Raw genomic sequence first — 21,875 nt, forward strand, 5'->3', positions numbered from 1 at the left:
CTTGCAATGGCAGCCACTTTGCTTGTCATCTTCAAAGCTCTTGGCTTTGCAAAACTTCTTGAACCACCATTGCACTGTGTGTTCGTTAGAAGCTCCTGGCCAAATGTGTCACTGATGATGCAAGTTGTCTCCACTGCTTTACAACCTATTTTGAACTGAAATAAGAAAATCACATGAATTTGCTTTTTGTCTAACATCACTTCCCTAGTCTAAAATAAATATAAAATAAATAGCAAATAATAAGTCATTAGCAAAAAACGTAAAGCAAGAAATGTGTATTAAAATGATGTGTAACAAAGCTGCATTTATTTAATAAAGTATTCTAATATCAAACAGCAAAGCTCAAGAATGTAAAACCACAATTACTTTTGCACCAACCTAATAATTGATGGGGAATCCTAAAATACCGTAGAGAAATAAAACAGATTGTGCAGGAGGGAGAAACAGAATGGTATTAGACTTCCCACAGCAATACTGGGAGTTGGAACATAATGAATGAGTGACTTCAAAATTGTCAGCAAAGTAAATTTCCAGTCTAGAATTCTGCACAGACTGCCAAGTGTATGTAAGGGTAGAATAAAAACAGATATACAAGGCCTCAGAAAATTTATCTCCAAAAACCCCTTTTCAAGAAGTTATTGGAGAAAGTATTCCACCAAACAAATGATAGAAACCAGTAAACAAGCATAGGTGGAAAGCAGGTAAAGGAAGATGGTACACAGGAGGGAGGAGAAGGAAATTACCAGAAGTCCCAGGTGGCCAGCTGAGCAACAGGCCCAGAAAGCTGCCTGTCACAGGATGGAAGCCTCGGATAGGCTATTTGTTTATTTATTATTTTGGCCAAGTTGCTCAGCTTGTGGGATCTTAGTTCCCCAACCAGGGATTGAACCCATGTCCCCAGCAGTGGAAGTGCAAGTTCCTAACTACTGGACTGCCAGGGAATTCCCGGAAAGGATTATTTATAAGGGGGGGGCGACCCTGAAACTAATCAATCACCTGATGTATTTAAATACATAGGAATTTTACAGGTCTGGGGAGAGGAAAGGAATAAATCATGATGAGTACATAGTAAACAAAGCAAAGAGAAAAACAAGGTAATTTTTATCGTAGTTATTATTATACAAAAGTATGATTAAAATATACTGTATGTCTCAGCAGTGAACAGTATTTCCATGAACATAACAATATAAACATGAACACTGAAACAATCGAAGCTCCAATATTGGGAGGATAGAGGTACAGAGAAAGATGAGTTTTCTTTTATCCTGGTTGAGTTTAAGTTATACCTGATGGGACTCCAGGTGGAAATGTCAAAAAGCTACAGAATGTCAAGGTAAGAGGTACACATTTTTTTTTTTAGCAATGTGTTTAAACTGTGAACATGGGTAAGATTACTAAAGTGAACAGTATAGAGACCAAATCAAAGACCAAGAACAGAACTATGACCCTCTTTACGTCTGGTGAAAACATTCAATGAAGATGTAAATAAGCAGTTAGAGGAAGAGGTACTTGAAATACAAAACTTTATGGAAGAAAGGGGAAAAGATATTCTTTAAAAAGGTGTAATCATATAAAATGTATCTATAAGTTCAAGGAAGATGAACAAAATCTCTTCTCTTGGTTTTACTTTTTATTCTTAATTTTTTAAATATGGGTGAAAAAAAAATACAAGTTAAAATTAGCCAGCTGAACTCAGTTTAGGGGATCTCAATTTATCAGTCAGGAAACAATAGAACGCATGCCTTCTTCTCTTCATCCAGCCTGATGGGAGTATTGACCTTGGCCACATCAGTGTCATAGAGCTTCCTCATAGGCTGTTTAATTTGGTGCTTGTTGACCTTGATATTCACAATGAACACAAGTGTGTTGTCTTCTATCTTCATGGCTGACTCAGTGGTCAAAGTGACCTTGATGATGGCATAGTGACCAAGCTTGTTTCTCCTAGCTCATCTGAGGATATTTGGGGTGATTTCTGAGTTGCAGTGTTTTAGGCCATTGGAAGGTGGATGACATTCCTTTCTTCTCTTTTATTGTGGCTGTGAATGCCTTTCATCATTGCCTTCTTGCCTTCAAAGTCTTTGATTTCATCTTCAAGAAAAGCCAAAGGCTTTTGGTTTGCTTGGTAAGGACGTCACTAGTGACTGTCTACAGAAGAGGAAAGGGAAGGGAAGAAGAATTAGGGAATGGGGTAAAAGGCAGCAATATGAGAGTCTTAAAAGCTTCTTGGTATTACATGAGGCCAAAGTATCACTCCATGGACTGATTATTTACTGTTGCAATGAAAAACAAATGTAACTTAACTGTGGGAAGATCTGGCTGTTGCCTCCTTAATTCAGCGATTAATGTTAGCATCACTAAAAGTGAGAAAGTTGGAAGTTATATGCATATAGACTTCCCTGGTGGTCCAGTGGTTAAGAATCCACCTACCAATGCAGGGGATGTGGGTTCAATCCCTGGTTGGGAATCTAATATGTCACATGCTTTGGGGCAGCTAAGCCCATGCACTGCACCTATTGAGCCTGTGTGTTCTGGAGCCTGATGTAGCCAATAAATAGATAAATAAATAATAAAGAAAAAGAAAAAAAGTTATGTGCCTAAAATGTGATGCAATATAAAGCACATAGCACCAACTACCAATATTCCCAACAAAAATGTTTAACTTGAATTGAAATTAGCCTTTATAGCTCATCTCCAGATTACAGAAAATACAGGGGTAGATGAATCCCTAGTGACACTAAAAAATAAAAAATTAGACAAATCCAGAAAGTGGAACATTCAATAGGGACAATGGGCCCAGTCTCTTCAACAACTCAATGACATAAAAAGAGGGTGGAAAGCACTGCTGAAATCAAAAGAGAAGCCATATAGCAACCAAAACAATGCATGGTCTTTAATTGAATTTTACTTTAAAAAGCTAGCATTAAAACACATTTTTAAGACCACTGGGAAAATTTAAACATGGTCTGTCTTACATAAAATGAAGGCATTATTATTAGTTTTACTAATTATGATAATGACATTTTAAATAGGTGCATTCTAAAGTATTTAGGGGTTAAATGTCAAGATGTCTATAATTTGATTTAATACTTCAGGAAGAGAAAGATGAAGAAAATATGTCAACTATTAAAACTGGGTGCAAGAATGTAAATATCTATTTTGGTACTCTATTATGGTACTCTACTTTTCTGTATATTTGAAAATTACAATAAATTTAAAAATACAGTTAGCGGTAAAAAGGAAGTAGTAGCTTGAGGCTATAATTGGGTCAAGGTTGCTTTTCCTGTTGACACGCTTGCAAGCTGAAAGGCAGAAGGCAATACAGAGAGAACTGATGGAGCAAGGCCAGAGAAGTGAGAGAGGATGGAATGAAAAGACACTTGAAGAGTTCAGACCCAGAAAGGAGTATCAGCACCTAGTCTTCTGAGACAAGAGGGCCAAAAAATAATGAGTGAAGAGAGAAGAACATTCTCAAGAGGAAATGGCCAGACTGGGGAATGGCTTTCCACTGGAGGAAGGCTAAAGGTAGACTATGAATAATGAAGGTAGATTTGGGAACTTGAAGAGAACGCACCCAATCAGCACGACTTTATCATCTCCTTCAGGCATGCTTATCAACCTGGAAATGGAAGAAAAACCAGAGAATGCTAGATCTTTCCTAAAGTGGGAGAAGGAATGCTGACAGTCCTACAAATCAAATAGGTGAGAGTAGGTGTTCCTAGGTTTGTAATAAACCCATGTATAACTAGCCACTTGTAGAAAATGCCCTGTGTGGAGCTTTGAGTAAGACAGGAAAGGTGTTAATAGACTAGAACTAGAAAGAATGAAAGGGCTAGGAAGTCACGTCTGCTGTGAGTGGAGGTGTGGGACAAGTGAAGGGAACGACAAGCTGTAATCATGACAGAAAGCACAGAGGGTGAATGTTTGGCGAACATAAAATTCCAAGCGGTGTTGAGGCTCCACGTACGGTTATACAGATTCTGACTGAAGTAGAAACTAGTCAGTCAACTTATTAGAGGAAAATGCACTTGGATGTTCTCAGGTGGCTCAGTGGCAAAGAACCCACCTGCCAGTCCGCCTGCTCATCCAGGAGATGCAGGTTCCATCTCTGTGTCCGGAAGATCCCTTGGAGGAGGAAATGGCAACCACTCCAGCATTCTTGCTGGGAAATTCCATGGACAGAGGAGCCTGGTGGGCTTCAATCCATGGGGTCGCAAAAAAGTCAGACACAACTGAAGTGGCTGAACATGCATGCGCACACTTAGATATAGTAAGGCAGCCTCTAAGATTGATCCCCAAAGTCCCTACCTCCTGTTATTTGTACCCCGTGTAACCTTTCCCCTTGAGCATAGATTGGACTTAGTGATTTACTTTTAACAAATAAAATATGGCAAAAATAATGGACAGTCACTCCTGAGATTACGGAAAGACTCTGGCTTCCATCTCACATCTCCTTCTTACTTTTTCACTTGTTTGCTCTATTAAGCCATATTGTAAGTTGCCCAGTCGAGAGACCAACCAGGCAAGGAGCAACCCATGAGGACAAGGCCCACTGTCAATCACACGAGTGGGTTTGGAGTGACTCCTCCCTGGATGCCACCTCATCTGCAGTCTTGTGAGAAACCCTGAGCTAGAAGATCCAGAGAAGTCTTGCCCAGATTCCTGATGCACAGAAATTGTGAGACAGTGAATGTCTGTTGTTTTAAGCCAGTAAGTCAGATTGATTTCATACGTAGTCACAGATAACTAATACAATGGATATTGATGACTTAAGAATACCAGGAGACAAGTTAGAAAGGAAAACCATGAGCCAGGAGCAGCAGTCATCATAATGATTTAAAGCAGAGCTTCTCCAACTCAAATGTGCACACAAATCACTTGTAAGGGTCTTGTTACAATTCAGATTCTGATTCAGTGGTTCTGGTGCCTGAGGGGCCATAGTTCCAACAAGTTCACAGGTGACATTAATGCTGTGGGTCCTTTGAGAAGTAGGGATCTCAAAGATCAGTGGAGGAGGGCAGGAGGGGTAAAAGGTGAGCTAGAAGAATCCAAATCAATATGCTTGTGGAAGGGGTCAAATTGTTCAATAAAACAAGGAAGCAAGCTAAGGCATACATATCGAAGGGCCTAAGATGTAGCCAGAGAAAAACACAGAAGGATCAAATGAGATTAGTCTGCAAGAAAATGTAAAGCATTATGTATTGCCTAAGACTGGCTTTTATAGGTTCCTCGTGGTATAATATTTGGCCAAGTCCCTCCCCATTTGGGAGTAGTATTCATTCTCTCTCTCTCATATACACACAAATTGGTCTTTTTTTTTTTAATGTGGATCATTTTAAAGTCTCTATTGAATTTGTTACCATATTGGTTCTGTTTTTTGTTTGATTTGCTTTTTTGGCCACAAGGCATATGGGATCTTAGCTCCCCAACCAGGGATCAATCCGGCACCCTCTGCGTTGGATGGCAAAGTCTTAACTACTGGACCACAGGGAAGTCACCAGATTGCTCTTAATATCTATCTACACCCAAGTAATACAACTTGACTTAGAAGGTCATTGGGGTAGATGGAGAAAACTTCATTTGTCCACTCGTTCTTTCACCTATTAAGCAGCTCTGCCCTGAGGAATTATGTGCTAGGCATTGAGAAAACAAAAGTGGACAGGGACTCTGTCACTATCTCAACTACTGAAACAGCAAGGGAGACAGTAACATCAAGAACTAGTAGAAAACAAGTGATTGGTGCTATAATAGGTATAAAAGTTATGCTTACTGGTTGGGTGAGTGACTCATTTTCCCCAAGGACCCAGGGGTAGAAGAAGTTTCACAGAATAGGTAAAGTGTGAGCTAGACCTTTAGTGGAGTAGAGATTGATAAAGGGAATCAGGGAATTCCAAGCAGATCAGTTTATAAAGAAATCTCCCTGAGACCCCCTCTGTGTACCAAAAACTTATGCCCTTACAGCAATAGATTTCTAGTCTTTGTCTCCTTCATGGGAAGAGAACTCGCAAACTGACCAACATAACTATCTCCACACTTAGCTGCTGCCAATCATTTCTCATTTTAAATGATTAAATTGATTTTCTGATACAAACCAGACTCATGTGAATTTGGGAGGCATGAGCCAGTTTTTCTTAGGTCCCGGCCAACCCAGGATAAGCCAAGATTGAGGATGCAGATTCACAAAGGCAGAAAACCCAGAGAATCTAGAAAAGCAGCATCTCTGACCATCAACCCACTAGGATTCAATTCGTGATCATACTGTTTATGAAAGATACAGTAAATACTGTAAGATTTAGGGTCAGGGGAAGAACCCTGGGAGAGAATTAGGAAGAGACCTAAGGAACACATATGAACAGATACTGAAGTTCGGGTGCTTCGGCAATTTGTGCGCATCAATAGTGGGCTTTCAACACCATGTTTTATGAGATAAATACCAATAAAGAGAGGAGCGCTCGGTGAACTGTTCCTGGAGCCTCTTGGAAACTGTGCTTAAGGTCAGTTTGACATCACAGACTAATGTTCTGCTGGATCAAGTCTGACCAGTTTTTCTCTTGGTTCGGAGGGCAGTTCTTTTGCTGCTCTGTGGCGTCCCAGTGGCTTTGAGCTGCCGTGACCATGGACCAAGGGTGCGTGTGCATCTGTGAGCACACTCAGTACAGCCATGGGCTGTGGACTGTCTGTCCTGACCCCATTCTGACTTGAGTTGACTCAACCTCTGACATCCCAACATAAAACTCTCACCGCGTCGTTAGCCCAACCTGTTGTTCTGAGGTTTCTCTTTTATTATTATTATTATTATTATTTTGGTTTCTCTTTTTTTAAACCATCTAATCTCTCTTATCTGCTTTTAATTTATTTAAAAAATTTTTTATCTATTTTTTCCGGCCATGTCACATAGTTTGACAGATCCTAGTTCCCCAACCAACGACTGAACCCACATCCTCAGCAGTGTGGAGTACTAACCAGTTGACCACCAAGGAACTCCTGTACTGAGGTCTTGGGTTTTTAAGTTCCAAGTCTAGTTTTCTCTTCATAGGATAAAATCCTACTTGAGTGCCACCAGCAGAAAATTCCAAGGGCATTATTTCTCCCATTAAAAATTTTATGTCACACTTAAACAGAAAATCTGACTCACATACAATACCAAACGTTTTATTACTGTCTAGTCTTTGTCAGTATGAACATGCATATTTTTTACAGAGACAAAAGCAGAGTGTATAAGTTTACTTCACATTTTCCACCTTTAGATACACCTCCTGCCTCAGTACAGACCAGATTCTTATCATTTACAGGAGGTACAGAGTATTCCAGTGTGTTGATAGAGCAGGATTTGCTTAGCCCTGCCACTTTTTGTTGGGTTTTGGTTTGTTTCCAGTTTTTTAATGAGTAAAGCTACTATGTACATCCTTGTCCAAATTGCCCCTTCTTTTTTCTATTAGGTTAAATTTATAACACAGTTCCCCAAGGAAGGATTCCCCAAGGAATCACTCAAAGATTATTAACAATGAAAGGGTATGATCAGATTTTCTTCTTTAAAATATCTGCCCAGTGAGGGTAATACCTCCTACAGGGTAACTGTGAACATTAAGATGAAGTCAAGAAGCTGAAAGACCAGTAAAGAAGCTCTTCATGTATAGATTATTATACTCAGAATTTGGAATTTAGAATTATTATACTCAGAAGTCTATCTGTCAAAATCTAACCACAGTTAATTGAACATTATTGATTAATCCCATACTCCAAGTGTTTTTCTTGGGTTCTTATTCTATCTTTGCCTGCTAAGGATGAGGCAGTGCCATGAGAAGCAATGAACTCCAACAAATAAATATTCAAACAGACTTATTCTTTATCCTGTGTTTAAATACCTTCTTTAGGAGCCCAGGCCTACCTCAAAAGAATGGCAGTGGCCCACTCTGAAGCCTGACACCTTCTATGACCTGACAAAGAGAAAGGAGACATTATCTAGTCTAGACACCGGCTTAAGGGACAGCTCCTCACATTTCTTGTCTCTCTTTTCATTTTACCCATTGTAATCCTCTTTTTATATTGAAGTCCTATTTTTGTGTCTCTCTTTGTTCTTAAATGCTCAAAATTTCCTGATTTCATCATCTCTTGGCTCTATTTTCTCATCTGGAAAATGAGGAGGTGATCTTGATGGTCTCGTCTGGCACTCGGAGCTCTGACCTCAGGGGTTCTATGGGTTTGTCCACTCTCTCTAGTTGGCAAGGCCCAGTGTCATCTTGCTTCAATTTCTCCACACCATGAACCACTGGCTCTTTAAGGAACTGTTTGTCAGACTATGGCATCCAAGTTACTTTAAAGCTGGCTAAAAATGCAGATTCCTGGGCTCTAGGCCTACAGAATCAGAACCTCAGGGATGGGACTTCTCTGGTGGGCCAGTATTTAACAATCTGCCTTCCAATGCAAGGGACAAGAGTTTGATCCCTGGTCAGGGAACGAAGATTCCAAGTGCCACAACTAAGACTTGATGCAGCCAAATAAATAAGTAAGCAAGTAAATATTTAAAAAAAAAGAATCTCAGAAGTAAAGCCTGGGGAAGCAGCTTTTATTTTGTAAAAGACAAACATTTAGTCAATACAAATAGTCACCGCCTTAGAACGCCTCCCTCTGCAGTTCGCTTCACCTTTCACCTTCCTAGTCATTATCTCTTATTTTTCAAGGTTCTGCCTCTATAACAGGTCTAAACAGTCACATCAGAATCATTTCAAAAACAGCAGGTTCAAATGATGGGATCGGCAGGCATGAGACACACAAAGATGGCCTTTTCAATCCTACTGAATCTCAGTCCCACCTTGTCTGCAATTGCCTACCCTATAGTCATCAAGGTTGACACTAAATGTGACATTACAAGACTATCACGGGTTGAATTGTGTCCCCCTTGACCCTAAATTTATATCTTGAAGCCCTAACCCTCCAGGACCTCAAAATGTGAACTTGTTTAAAAATAAGGTCTTTATAGATGCAGTTGGTTAAAAGGAGGTCATATTGAAGTAGGGTGGGTTTCCAACACTATGTGGCTGGTGTCTTTATAAAAAAGGGAAATTTAGACCCAAACAGACAAAACAACCACGTGCGATCAGGGCGATGTACCTATAAATCAGGGAAGCCAATGATTGCCACCAAATGCTGGGAGAGAAGAAGGGGACAGATTCTCTCTCCCTGCCAATATCTTGATCTCATTCTTCTAGCTTCCAGAACTGTAAGACAACAGAATTAGTTTGTGTTACGTTATTATGGTGTGTGTGTGTACTCAATCACTTTATTTGTGTCCAACTCTTTGTGACCATAGGACCATAGCCTGCCAGGCTCCTCTGTCCATGGGGTTCTCCAAGCAAGAATACTGAAGAGGGTTGTGCCTTCCTTCCGGGTATCTTCCTGACCCAGGGACTGAACCCACACCTCCTGCATTACAGGCAGATTCTTTACCACTGAGCCATGGGAGAAGCCCACTTTATCATGGTAGCCCTAGGAAATGAATGCAGAGACCTTGGTTATGTTCCTGGCTTAGTCACAGGAACCAGGCTATCACTTTAGCTACTCTGGGCTAGGACATGCTATCTCATCAGAAAGATGGGAAATCGACTGTATTCAATAGAAAGTGAGTATTGAATGAGGTCTGTGTGACCTGTGAAGTACTGACTGTTAGTAAAGTTATTGTTTACCAAGTGGCTAATAGGGAAGTGCTTTGGGAAAATCATAAAGGAATTCCTTGGTAACCAAGACTTATTTCTTATTCTTTACCACCAGATCGTAGGTGTCTTAAGCTATCCAAAATATGCTGTTAGCATAGGTGAATTCCCTGTGCTCCTATTCAAAGCCAGTGCCTTTAATTGTACATACCAGATTGCATCCCCTCTCATCTAGTCAACGACATCAATCTAGCATTTTCCCCTTTCTCTTCTAAAGTCCTCAATTTTCTCCTCCCATCAACATGCTATTATTTCTCCCAGCTTAAAAACAAAACAAAAACAACTTTATTTAACCCTACTCCCTCTGTGAACTACCCCTCACAACTTTCCTCCCCTTTGCAGCAAAATGTCATGAAGGAGTTGCTATAACCCCTGTCTCTAGTTCTTCTCTTACCATTTTTAATTTTTAGTAAACTATTTTAGACATTCAGAAGTGTGCAGAAAATCCTAAATGCTCAATTTTCACCAAGTGAACAATCCTGGTAACCAGCACCAGATCAAGAATTAGAAGATCATAAGCACCAAGGACTTCCCTGGTGGTCCAATGAAGGAGGCACGGGTTTGATCCTTGGTTGGGGAATTAAGATCCCATTTGCCAGATGGCGCAGCCAAAAGGCATTTTTAAAAAAGGAAGACGGTCATCAGCACCCTTGAAGCTCACCTCCTGACCCTTCCCAGTCACCAACCCCAAGGTAACCACTATTGTTACTTCTAGCACCCTAGGTTAATTTTCCCATTCTTGAACTTTATACATATGATGTTATACAGTGTATACTCATTTGTATCTAACTTCTTTCCCCTCTACATTCTATTTATGAAATTAGTCCATGGTGTTATGAATAGCACTAGTCCACTCATTGTGACTGCTGTAGACCAGAGATTTGCAAACATTTTCTGTAAAGGACAAGATAGTAAATATTTGAGGCTTTGTGGATATAGGGCTTTAGCACAACTACTCAACTCTGCTGCTGTAGCCCGCTGAAGCAGCCGTGGATATTATGTAAACAAATGGTTGTGTCTCTGTCTCAGTGCAACTTGATTGAAAAAAAAAAGAAAAGCCTTGTGCTCTCTTCGGCAGCACATATACTAAAATTGGAACGATACAGAGAAGATTAGCATGGCCCCTGCGCAAGGATGACACGCAAATTCGTGAAGCGAAAAGCCCTGTGCTGGATTTGACTCTCAGCGTGTAGCTTGCAGATCCCTTCTTAGTCTATAATATTCCCTTGGATGAATATGCTGTAATTTATCTACTCATTCTAATATTGATGGACGTTTGTGGTAATTCCAAGTTTTGGTTATCCTATTTCATACTTCCTCTCTTCTTGTGCTTTTATTTTTTAATTAAAATGTTTGTTATTTATTTATTTGGTTGCACCAGGTCTTAGTTGGTGCACATCAGATCTTTTGATTGTGGCAACTGAACTCTTAGTTGTGGCATGTAGGATCTAGCTTCACTGATCAGGGATCGAACCCTGGCCCCCTGCATTGGAAACTTAGAGTCTTAGCCACTGAAAGAAGTGGTTCTTCTTGAGCTTTTAAATCAACTTTATTGAGGTATAATTTATATAGACTAAAATGCACCTATTTATTTATACAGATATTCCACTCTAGATTTTTCTCATCACTCTAGTAAAACGTTTGTTAGCAAAATCACCAATGATCTCCATGTTGGTAAATCGAATGATCATTCCCAGTCCTCATCTTACTTGACTTTTCAACAGCATTTGACACAATTGATGTCAGCTATGACATACATACTTCATGTCATGACAACTCCATAACATACTTTCTCCACTTGGCTTCCAGAATTTAGCATTTAGGTTACCCTCCTACCTCTTGATTATTTCATCTTGCTCTCCTTTTTTGAACCCTCTTTTTCTCCCAATTCCTTAATGTTGGAGTATTAAGCTTAAAGGCCTGCTCCTTGGACTTCTCTATACATATCATTTCCTTTGCGATCTAATCCAGCTTTTGACTTTAAATATGTCTGTGCACCAGCAACTCCACATCTATTTCCATTTATCTCCAGCATTTTCCCTCTGACCTCTACAATTATATATCTAACAACCTGCCCCATATGCAGTCTTCTCCATCTTAATGGTTACAGTCATCTGACTTGTCTTTTTCTTTCTTTCTTACATACCACATCTAATCCATAGCAGTTCCAACCGTCTCTACCCTTAAATTCTACCCCAAATATTACTATTTCTTACCACCTCCACTGTTAGAATCTGGTCCCTGCCAGCATCCTTTCTTCTTGATAACTGAATTGCATTCTATCTGGTTTTCCAATTTCTACTCTTACAATCAACTTGCAACACAGCAGTCAAAGTGATGTGGTTATAACATAAGAGAGAGCATGTCACTTCTTTGCTCAAAACTCTTCTACTAGAGTTCCATCTCATTCAGAGTAAAAATCCTACAGTGTAAAACTGTCCTGACAGTGGCCTACACACCCTCACATGATCAGGTCTTTGTTACTTTCCTCCATCTTTCATGGTCCATCCTCCCTGCTCCACACCACCCCTCACTAAGTGCCCTGCCATCCTAGCTTCCTACTAACCTTCAAACATACTGGGCACACTCCTGCCTTGCTGTTCCTTTTGCCTGCTGTGCTTTCTCGCCAGATGTCCATAAGGCTAATCCTTTCAACTCCTTCAAGTCTGCTCAAGTGTTACCTTCTTAAGATGGTCCATCCTAACCATTCTATTTAAAATTGCAACCATCCCCCAACACTTTCAATCCTTCTTCTTCTGCTCTACTTTTTCTATAACACTGAAAGCCTCCTCATCTACACCATATTATTTACTTATTAATAAATAAGTCCACTGCGATTCATCTATTTCCCCACACTAGAGTACAAGTCCCATGCAGGCATGAATCTTTGTTTTGCTCACTGATGTATTTCAATCTCCAAGAACAGTGCTTATCACACAGTAGGTATTCGATAAATATTTGCTGAATGAATGAATGAAAGATTAAGAAAATGGGTATTTATATTTCTCTCAAAAAAGCATTAGTCTTGTTTTTTTGGTGCAAATTCTCATCCTGGATTGAAAGCTAAAGGACTCATCTGTCAAGTTCCCAGAGAGTGGTTTGGCAATTATATCAACTACAAGCAGGTCCTCTTAGGTCGATAGACACCTGAGGCTATTTATTTTATTGGTGAAAGCTTGGTGTGAGAGCATTTTTGGTCCAGTTCACGAAAACAGCAGTGTTCTAACCAGCAGCTCCAATAAATCTTACACATTCTTGAGCCCATAAGTCCTGGCCTCCTGCCTCTCTACACATCCATTCATCCAACTAAGAAGAACCTCTTGTTGGAGCACACAGGGGCACTTGATTAGTATGAGCTATGGGAAGGAGCACAATCTTCTTTCCTTTCTGCCCTGGGGATAAGACTTCAGAGCAACCAACTTTTTGCTCAGGACACACAGACTGTGATGAGAAAGACTTTATGCCTCCCTCCACATGTACCAGATGGTTTGCCCACTGTCCAGAAACAGATAAAGTTAACACACAGAGCCCTTCACTGATATCATCTTATTCCAAGGCAAGTTGTGTTTACTCCTGGGACTGGCAGTTACTACATGGCCATCAGAGTCTGTATAGAAACTAGTAGGCTGAGAGATGGTTAATTCAAAATAATGTGTTTCCTATGATAATTTTCTGATTCTAATCTTTCTATGCCTCTTGCTCATCATTTGCCCCAATCAATATAAATACACTGCTAGTGTATTCTAGCAGTTTCTCATCGATGAGACTATGGTTTATTAATTTGGCTGCAAAGTATAGTAGTTAAGGGCATGAACTCTGAAACCAGTCTGTGTGGGTCAAGTCCTAGCACTAGTACCAGCTGTATGGGCCTAGAAAACTTATTTAACCTCTTTGTGCTTTGATTTTCTGGACTATTAAATACTAATACAGCCTGAAATTGTTGTAAGGATAAAAATGTATTGAAATATGTAAATCACTTAGTACAATACCAGATACATAGGAAGTATAATTAAATACATATATGAGTGTGTGTAATACACATAAAATATATCTATAAATATATATATAATATAAATATATATTCTTAAATGTGTATATATGTATATGTACATATACATGTGTGTATAATAATTTATAATTTAGAAGCAGTTTGTGACTTGGCAAGGTGACAGAAATTATCCTAGATTGTCTTTCAGTGTAACTTTTGCGTTGGAATTAAGAATGAACCAGCTATTTGGTAAAAAGACTCTAACAAAACAATAAGGAGAAAAATTAGTTTGACTCTGTGTGTATACTCCGAGAACACATTTTTGCCTTCCAGCAGTACTGGGCCAATCCCATGAAACAAGCTCTCCAGCAGACATTCTGGAAGGGAGACCTCAGGGTACTGGGGATTTTGTGTGACATCACCAAGGAGTGAAGGAGGAGAAGTAGTGGCAAAGTTTGGGACAAGTTTTTAATTTGCACCCCCATCCCCTAAAATGAATAAGTCTTCGTGATCATCATATTAATTCTTGAGTACTGTAAGCTTAGCCTTTATTCCCATCCATATGTTGAAGCCCTAAGCTCCCAGTGTGACTATACTTGGAGGTAGGGCTTTTAGGAAATAATTAAGGTTAAATGAGGTCATAGGTTGGGGTCCTAATCTGACAGAATTGGTGGTCTTATAAGAAGAGGGCTTCTCAGGTGGCTCAGTGGTAAAGAATCCACCTGCCAATGCAGGAAATGCAAGCTCTATCCCTGGGTTGTGGGAAGATTCTCCAGGGAAGATCCCCTGGAGAAGGAAAGGACAACCCACTCCAGTATTCTTGCCTGGGAAATCCCATGGACAGAGGATCCTGGCGGGGACACATGGGGTCCATGGGGTCACAAAGAGTCGGACACGACTTAGTGACTAAACAACAACAACCTAAGGAGGGGGATAGAGGGGCTTCCCTGCTGGCTCAGTGGTAAAGGATCTGCCTGCCAAAGCAGGGGACACGGGTTTGGTCCCTGATTGGGGAGAAGCCTACGTGCTATGGAGCAACTAAGCGCGTGCACGATGACTGAGTCCGTGCTCTAGACCCTTTGCTCTGCAACAAGAGAAGCCACCTCGGTGAGAATCCTGGGCACCACACCTGGAGGGGAGCCCGCACTCGCCACAACCAGAGAAAAGCGTGTGCAGCAGCGAAGACCCAGCAGAGCCAAAGACAAATAAAAAAAATTTAAAAAGAGAAAAAAGGATAGAGATCTCTTTCTCTCTGTCCCTCTCTCTGTGCACCCACCAAGGGAAGTTTGTGAGAACACAGCAGAGGAAGTGGTCATGTGCAAGCCAGGAAGAGAGCCCTCATTAGGAATTTAATAGGTCCACGCCTTGGTCTTGGGTTTCCCAGCCTCCAGAATCGTGAGAGATAAATGTCTGATGTTTAGCTCACATAGTCTATAGCTTTTTGTCATGGCAGCCTGAGCAGACTAAGACAGGTTGGAACAGGAAGCATGCCCGAATAATCTCTGATCATGGAGGCTTAGTGCTGGGACTCATGGAGCACCATGGGGGGCACCCTGTCACCTGGGCAGCCATTCTCGGTCACAGAGCTTCCCAGACAGGGTGATCTATAGGCTCATGGAGAAATAAAACAGAGGCTCAGCATGGACTGGATTATCGCCTACTCTTTGTTTATTTAGCATTTACATTTCCTACTTGAGTCCATTTGTCACTGTCCAATACACAGTGTCCTTCCTAGGCAGTTGGACACCAAGCTCTTTTTGGCCTCCGTCTGGCTAGCCCATTCCCATGGGACTTTGGCTCCACCCAAGGGTAGCCAGAGTAGTGGGGTTTGCTTCACCTGGCAAGAAACAGAGCAGATTTATGTAGAACAAACCGCAAATGGCCCATTTCTCAGAAAGGGGCTGCGGGCTTAAAAGGCACTTACGAGATGCAAGGGTTTCTTCCTAGTATAGAGCCTGGACCTTTCTGTACCATAGCTTGCACACGCCATCCTGTAATACTGGTACTAGTTCTGGGACTGCTGTGATGAAGCGACATAAACTGCGTGGCTTTAAACCACCATGAATTTATTCTCGACATGAAGCAGCCATAGGTATACGTATGTCTCCTCCCTCTTGTACCGGCCTCCCATCTCCCTCCCCATCCCACCCCTCTATGCTGATACGGAGCCCCTCTTTGAGTTCCCTCATGTCGAGGTTTGACAGAGAACAAAATTCTGTAAAGAAATTATCCTTCAATTTAAAAAAATAATAAATTAGAAAAAAATTTATTCTCTCACCGTTCTGGAGGCCAGAAGTCTGAAATCAAGGTGTCAGCAGGGCCATGCTCCCTTTGAAGGATCTCAGGAAGAATTTCTTTGTTTCTTCAAACATTTGGTGGTCTCAGGCATTCCTTGGCCTGTGGCAGCGTAACTCTAGTCTCTGCCCACCTTCATCTCAATATGGACTTCTCTGTGTGTATTTCTTGCATCCTCTTGTATTCTCATGAAACCCCAGTCACCACTATTATCTAGCACAGAAACCTCATCCTTACTAATTATATCTTCAAAGATCCTATTTCCATATAAGGGCACATTCTGAACTTCTGGGTAGTTGTGATTTTTTTTTTGGAGTGGGGAGCTATTCAATCCACTATGTTGCTTTAGCTAAGATTCTTTAGCTGCAAATTACAGAAAAACACTTGAGCCATATTATGTCAAATAAAAAAAAAAGAATTTTATTTGTAGGACACAGGAGTGTTTTACAGAAACAATAAAATAGTCAGACCACAGGAGGAAGAACCCAGAGCTGTGCAGTTATCAGAAGTATTAACCTCTCTCTTCTCATCTCAGTTTCTCCCTTCCTATCAGCCTTATTCTCTCTCTAGACAAGCTTTCTCTCCATCTCCATACTCTCATCAGGCAGCCTATGGCCAACCTAGTACTCCAGAGTTGACATTTCTGTTCAGATGACCATTTCTAATTGGATAATCTTTGTCCCAATTCGAAGTCCTCAGAAGAGAGAATCTAATGGGTCCATCTAGGATTCGGTGTTCAGTCCTGATCCAATCAATTGTAGGTAGTGGGTGGAGTGATGTGACAAATCCAGCATGGGGAGTGGAGTCATCCTGCTGGATGGTTAGGTGATGCTTTCAAACTGTGGTGCTAGAGAAGACTCTTGAGAGTCCCTTGGACAGCAAGGAAAGCGAACCAGTCCATCCTAAAGGAGATCAGTCTTGAATATTCATTGGAAGGACTGATGCTGAACCGAAGCTCCAATATTTTGGCCACCTGATGCAAAGAGCCGACTGACTGGGAAAGACCCTGAAATTCTGGGAAAGCCGTGTGTATTTGTGACGGAGGTGAAAGAGGAGCCTTCCACCAAAAGGGAGCATCAGGTCAGCCATACCTTTGGGCTCGGCTAGATAGGAAACCTAACAAATTAGCTGAGAAAAGATTTAAAAATTTTCTACATTCAAAACAAAACTCAAAAGAATTTTTTTGGAATGTTGAGGAGGACTTCAAACCTGTTCCAGAGTGCTGGATACCAGCTAAGGAAATAGAACAATTAAATGGGAATCCAATGCCTGATGAAAATGGACACATTCCTGGTTGGGTACCAGTGGAGAAAAGCAACAAACAGTACTGCTGGCATTCGTCTGTAGTCAATTATGAGTTTGAGATCGCCCTGGTCCTGAGGCATCATCCTGATGATCCTGGCCTTTTGGAAATTAGTGCAGTGCCGCTCGCAGATCTTCTAGAACAAACACTGGAGCTTATAGGAACCAATATTAATGGAAATCCTTATGGGTTAGGAAGCAAAAAGCAGCCATTACATCTTAAGAAATAGTGAAGGATAGGAAAGTCTGGCGTGTTGCAGTCCATGGGGTTACAAAGAGTTGGACATGACTGAGTGATTGAACAATGACAAAGAGAAAGAGGTCTTTGTGTGCTGGGTAGAGAGCACAGAAAAAGTCTATACTTGTCTCATGCTTCACAGCATAACAGCATACAAAGTGTTTTCATGTATACTCAAATCCGATTTGTGCAAGTTCATCTGAAATAGGCATAACTGGCATTCTGCCCATTTTATAGACGTAGAAACTGACATAGAGAGATGAGATGACTAGCACATAGAGATGGTCAGTGTCAAAGACCAGACACAACATTATGCTGTCTGACTCCTGGCCTGGCTCTTCATCTCACCACACAAGACAGAAATGTAACTGACTTTGTAGTTTTTATTGCGACCAAATACCATTTATGCATAGTTATTATCCAAGTTTACAAATGTACTTTCAAAAGTAAAAATTTAATAGTCTGATGTTCACAGTCAATCTACCCTTGCTTTGTTCATCCAAGGTTTTCCCCACTACTCATTTTCCTTCTTCTTTTCCAGTCCACAGTCTCTTCACAATTCTAACCCCCTCCACGTTATTATCCTCAGAAAGTTTTCACTAGGATTTATATACTAAAAGAAAAATGGAAATCATCTTTCTTTTAGCATTTGAACTCAAATCCCTCCTTTGCATTTCAGAATTTCCTTCTTACTGGCATCCAACCAATTCACAGTGTTTGGGGAAATGGGGCTGTTATGGGTTTACACCTTTGAAATCCTTTCATTTATCTGATATTTTCTCTGAGGCTTGCTTTCCACAGCCACTGGTTCAGGCCCCCTCTTCTCGTTTTCTCACTCATTGAATTCCCCAATCCGACAGCCTCTTAGTGAGTGGTTTTGCCTACTGTTCACTCTTAATTACCTTGTTTAATTCCCTTGAACTTTCTGTCTCTATTTTATATTCACCTTCTTTCCATTACCTCAGGGAAAAAATCATTCCTGTTCTCCTTAGAGCTAAGTTTTCTCTCCTAAAGCTTCCTAAGGCCGTTAACCTCACTGAAGTTCCTCGCTGTTTGCCCACTCTCTTCATCTTGCCCTCCTCATCCCTTCCCTTTTTTCAGTCTGATATCCCTCTCACCGCTTTGTTGAAACTTCATTTCTCTTTTATTGAATGTCTTTCATTCCCCTCCTCACTGACCATGTTTTCATTTAAATGGTCAAACATAATAGCTGCTGTAACATTCTTGACTGTGAATTCTATGCATCTCTATCATTCCTGGGTCTGTTTCTTTTCAGCAATTTTTCTCCTGGTTATAGGTCACATATTCCTGCTTCTTGGCATGTTTAGTAACATCTTACTGGATATTGTGCATTTTACACTGTTGAGTGTCTAGATTTTGCTGCTTTTCCTTAAAGATATGTGTTTTATTGTGACAGGTAGTAAAGGGTACTTGATCTCTTTGGGGGCTTGCTTTTAAACCTTTTTAGGGCAGATACAAAGTAGCCTTTCTTCCAGGGCTAGTTTAATAAGACTCCTAAAGCATGGCATTTCTCTAGTCTCTATTGAATGTTCCCAGTGATCATCGAGAACACTCCTCTCTGACTAGTCAGAACTTGAGCAATTTTCCTTGTGTAAGCTCAGAAACTGTCCAGCTCCCAGCTCCCAAACCTCTTTACCAAACTATGGAGTTTCACTGTATTCAGCAAAGATTCAAAATGAGCCTATACAGATTTCTGGAACTCTCTTTCTAGGTAGCTTCCTCCTCCCTGCAACTCTGCCCTACAGCTTCCATCAGCTTTAGGTATCCTGAACTCTGATCTTTGCCTCCTCAATCCAAGACAATCACTGTGGTTTATATGGGTTCCCTACTCCATGGCCAGGCATGTGTCTCAGGGCAGAAAGTCAAGGCCATCTTAGGGCCACATTTTCTCAGGGGTCACAGTCCCACAATGCCCCTTGTACAAAGTCTGAAAGCAGTTGTTTCATATATTTTTTTTCGGTTTTCCAGCTGTTCAAGATTAATTCCAGTTTCAATGATTTCATTTGGTCAGAAGTTGAAGTGTCTAAAATTGCTCTTTTGAAGAACACCAGTGACTGCTTCTAAGTAATTCCAAAGTCTTTTCCTTATTCCTCCTGGGACAATATTTAAGTCACTGTCTTCTTAAAATTCTCCTCCCTTAAACCATCCTATCTCCTTTATCATTCCTTCCCTATTTCTCTTCTCCAGAGGGCCTTGTGATTAGGCAAACACAATTACAAAGTAGATCATAGATCAAACTGGCAATTTCCATTTTGATCAGGGAACAGGACTGCAGGAGCCTAGGCTGTTGATCTCTAGGCAAATTCCCACAGGGAGCATTTAACAAACATTTGCTGACTGATTTTGGGTCTATTGTACGCTTATCCATTAGTAGGACAGTAAAGAGTTGACTGTTTCACATGTACATATTTCAGTATGAGTTCTATTATTTACCAATGTCGTTTGGGGGAGTTTTGAAAGTTTTTCTAATCTCAAGAAAATATGGTTGAGTAATTTGAAATTCAAATTCAAATGATCAAGAATATGATCTTTGCTAAATTTATCATGTCCTGTTTTTGTTTTGTTTTTCTTGATGGATCCATTTTAACTTGTACAACTCTCTGTTGGTCCTTTCCAGAGCAGACTCAATTTTTCCTTCTTTATAAATGTCTTCTGTTCTGGGTAGTTTAGCAGTATGCTAACATTTTGGTTAACACTTTGTTTCTTAACTTGGATAAGATTATTGTAGGTTAATATATTCATTTATGTCTTTCATTTATCCTGGTTAATGATTCCAGACCCCTACAGGTGGAGGTATTTATGAGTTCAAGATGATTATGCTAGCGCTGAGATTGAAGCCTCATTTTCCCCCTTAAAGATATTTTTATTAATTATATATAACTCCTCCATGGGCTCAAAGAGAAGACAAATTTAACTGCATCAAAAAGTTATCTGTGATTAACAGAATAATGCTCAAAAAATAATATAGTATCCACATCTGTCAAAAGAAAATAATTTGGATATTCCAATCACTTGCTGTAGCTTTCATTAATATTAGATGACATTAAGATAACCAAACATCAAACAAAGGATAATTATGTATCATTCAATTATTCTTCCAACCCTCTTTAAAGGAACTTGCCAAACAGGCTTGATGCCTTGAGAAGTAATGCCACTTAAAAAAAATCATTGTCGAGTTCAAACTGACAATTTAATGTTTAAAGTCAAGGACAGTTAAATATTTACTTATCCTAGGAGTTCATTTACTGCCCTTGAGACCTTGTTTCACCTCCTTTAAGAGTGTTTAAAATATGGAGAGACAGATTTTTGATAAATGTCCCTCACAGATAATAATTTACTTAAAACAAAAAGTTTTACTTAATTTACTTAAAACAAAAAGTTGCCTATGTTTGAAAGAGAATTCAAACTCAAGTGGCATCCACAAGTATATAATAAGAAAACTGATTCTGAATAATAGAATCTTTGTCTTACCCTAGAAAACTGAGGTTGAGGAAAGGGTATATGCTAACTAAGTGGAAAGAAGGGAATACAATTCCAGAGCAGCGTGAGTGAATAAAATGGAAGTTGATCAGGGATAGAGAAATAGCAATGCAAAGTGGTCCTTTAGGGAATTGGCTCTGGCTTCCCCAGAAAGCAGTGTGTTGCTTGGTCAAGTCATTTGGAATCATGGTGCCCAGAGTGGTCCATCGGGGTGGAAGGGGAAAAGGAAGGGAGTGCTGAATCCTGTTTTTCTTTGATCAAACTAGACCACACAGACCTCAAAGTGATTGCTGCAGCCCCAGTCATTACATCTTCACAGAGCAACATCCAGAAACAGAGGAAGGAAAGAGACAATAGAAACCTTCTTCTCAAGCATTTCCTTTTTTTCAAACAATTCTTTCTTAGAGCCTCCTTGTATGCATCCTTTTATACCCTACTAACCTAAAGTGGGTTGCATGCCCCAACTTAGATCAATCAGTGAATGCTGCTATGTTTAAAACAGATGACCAACAAGGTCCTACTGTATAGCACAGGGAACTCTGCTCAACATTAGGTGGCAGCTTGGATGGGAGGGCAGTAGGGGCAAGAATGGATACATGTATATGTATGGCTGAATCTCTTTGCTGTTCTCCTGAACTATCATAACGCTCTTAATTGGCTGTTGTTGTTCAGTCACCAAGTCGTGACCCCATGGACAGCAGCACACCAGGCTTCCCTCTTCCTCATCATCCCCTGGAGTTTGCCCAAGCTTATGTCAATTGAATTGGTGATGCCATCCAACCATCTCATCCTCTGTCACCCTCTTCTCCTTCTGCCTTCAAACTTTCCCAGCATCAGGGTCTTT

The 21,875-nt window shown here is 40.4% G+C and overlaps 1 non-coding gene and 1 pseudogene across 1 annotated transcript; both read left to right on the top strand.

Moving 5' to 3' along the window:
* LOC139030893 (RNA ligase 1 pseudogene) overlaps positions 1-17,522 on the top strand; it is a 29,380-nt pseudogene extending 11,858 nt beyond the window's left edge.
* On the top strand, positions 10,770-10,876 carry LOC139030997 (U6 spliceosomal RNA). The gene has a single exon (XR_011483427.1). It is a non-coding gene; the product is annotated as a U6 spliceosomal RNA (small nuclear RNA).
* Positions 17,523-21,875: the final 4,353 nt, after the last annotated feature.

This window comes from Odocoileus virginianus, chromosome 24 (genome assembly GCF_023699985.2).
Source record: "Odocoileus virginianus isolate 20LAN1187 ecotype Illinois chromosome 24, Ovbor_1.2, whole genome shotgun sequence".
Taxonomy (NCBI): domain Eukaryota; kingdom Metazoa; phylum Chordata; class Mammalia; order Artiodactyla; family Cervidae; genus Odocoileus; species Odocoileus virginianus.